Source organism: Lucilia cuprina, chromosome 3, assembly GCF_022045245.1.
Source record: "Lucilia cuprina isolate Lc7/37 chromosome 3, ASM2204524v1, whole genome shotgun sequence".
In the NCBI taxonomy this organism is placed as follows: domain Eukaryota; kingdom Metazoa; phylum Arthropoda; class Insecta; order Diptera; family Calliphoridae; genus Lucilia; species Lucilia cuprina.
This window is the reverse complement of record NC_060951.1, coordinates 6,052,453-6,055,202: the sequence shown is the minus strand read 5'-3', so window position 1 is coordinate 6,055,202 and position 2,750 is coordinate 6,052,453.

Below are 2,750 nucleotides of genomic sequence, written 5' to 3'. Positions count from 1 at the left end.
CTAGTCTATAGTCTAGTCTATAGTCTAGTCTATAGTCTAGTCTATAGTCTAGTCTATAGTCTAGTCTATAGTCTAGTCTATAATCTAGTCTATAGTCTAGCCTATAGTGTAGTCTAAAGTCCAATCTACACATAGTCCAGACTATAGTCTGGTCTGTAATAAATACTTTATATTTCAACTACTCACCCTTATTCTTACGTCCCAACCAACGATTAAGCGTTGAAAATCCCGATTTACTCATACTGATGGTTAACGAGGAAACCCGTTCTCCAGTTATAATTCAAAATATACGAAAAGAGTCTCCTTAAATGTAAAAAAGTTGCCGTAAATCTTCTTGTTTTTCCAATGACTGAGTCTATCTCAAAATTTGCACACATTTAAACAAACTTCATGGTGATTTTCCGAGACCTTAAAAGACTTTTTAAAAAATTTTGCAATGATTTTTTTAAGAATTTAGCCGCCTTGAGTTTTCTTTCTGCTGATTCTTCAATTAATTACGTACAACTGCTAGAATTGTGTTTTAAATTTTCTAGTTTAACTGTAAAGAAAGAGAGAGAGAGAGGGAGAAAAAACCCGTACTGATTAAGAAAATTTTGCCCATTTACGTAGAGATATATATAGAATAAAAATCTTATCTTAAAAATCAAGGTAATAAAGTATAAGTATATGGCTAATATTTATTTAAAATATACGTTAACAGAAATGAAAATAATATAAAATGGAAAATATTAATTGTTTAGTAAATTTTATTTAAACGTTATCAAAAGTTATAGTATTTCGCTCTAAAGATTAAGTCAATACCAGTCAGTTTCAATTTCTTTGATATTTATTTTTTTATGTTTTTTTTTTTTTTATTTTCGAGATTAAATGATGATGGTATTTATGATTCGAAATGAAAACAGAGTGAGAAAGATAAAGTTAGATAGTTATTAAGAAGAATGATTATAAAGTTTAATATAGAGTGATGCTTAGTCTGTGATCTGTAGATTGATCTACAAGTTTTGTTTAATAAGTTCCCATTTTGCATCCCGGTCTGTTTATACTATAGACAGATCTTTTTAGACTATAGACAGAATTATAGGATATCCAATAGATTGATCTTAAAACTAGACTAAAAGACTGATCTTTACTAAAAACTGATCTATAGACCAGACTACAGACTGATCTATAGCCAAAAGATGGAAATATAGACTGATGTAAAAGCTAGACTATAGACTGGTCTATATGTTAGTCTGTTCTACAGCCTAGACAATTGACTGATCTTTAGTCGAATATATAATCTGTATTCTAGACTTATCTTGTCTTGACTATAGAATGGTTTATAGTTTTTACTATAGAATGATAATTTGATTTCATTATAGAATGTTCTATAATCTGGACTAAATAATGAATTAAAGTAAGGGTTGTAAAACGATCTATAGTCTGGACTATAAACAGATCTATTGACCGGACTATAGAGTCTATAGTCTGGACTGTAGATTATTCAATAGTCTGGACTATAGATTAATCTATGGTCTGGACTATAGACTAATCTATAGTCTGAACTATAGACTAATCTATAGCCTGGACTAGAGACTGATCTATGGTCTGGACTATAGACTTATCTATAGTCTGGACTACAGACTGATCTATATTATGGACTATAGATTATAGTCTAGACTATATACTGATCTATAGACTGTACTATAGACCGATATATATTCCAGATTATAGACTATAGTCTAGACTATAGACTGATCTATAGTCTAGACTATAGACTGATCTATAGTCTAGACTATAGACTGATCTATAGTCTAGACTATAGACTAATCTATAGTCTAGACTATAGACTGATCTATAGTTTGGACTATAGACTGATCTATAGTCTGGACTATAGACTGATCTATAGTCTGGACTATAGACTGATCTATAGTCTGGACTATAGACTGATCTATAGTCTAGACTATAGACTGGTCTATAGTCTAGACTATAGACTGATCTATAGTCATAACTATAGACTGATCTATAGCCTAGACTATAGACTGATCTATAGTCTAGACTATAGACTAATCTATAGTGTAGACTATAGACTAATCTATAGTCTAGACTATAGACTGATCTATTGTTTGGACTATAGATTGATCTATAGTCTGGTCTGTAGACTGATCTATAGTCTGGACTATAGACTGATCTATAGTCATAACTATAGACTAACCTATAGCCTAGACTATAGACTAATCTATAGTGTAGACTATAGACTAATCTATAGTGTAGACTATAGACTAATCTATAGTGTAGACTATAGACTAATCTATAGTGTAGACTATAGACTGCTCTATAGTCAGAACTATAGACTAATCTATAGTCTGGACTATAGACTGATCTATAGTCTGAACTATAGACTGATCTATAGTCTAGACTATAGACTGATCTGTAGTCATAACTATAGACTGATCTATAGCCTAGACTTTAGACTGATCTATAGTCTGTTCTATGGACTGATCTGTAGACTGAACTATAGACTGAACTATAGTCTGTTCTATAGCCTGATTGCGGTTTTATTTTTTCTTTAGATCACTAAAGAGGCAGTAAGGTTAATATTTGTTTAAACATTTAAATTTTTTAAAGCTTTAAATTTATAGCATTTTAGACAAGTTTTTTTTTTAGTTTGCTAACAAATGTCAATCAATTATTAACTTAATAACAAATTGTTTAACAATTTTTTAATATTTTTTTTTATAAAAAATAAACACAATTTCAAAAAATATTTT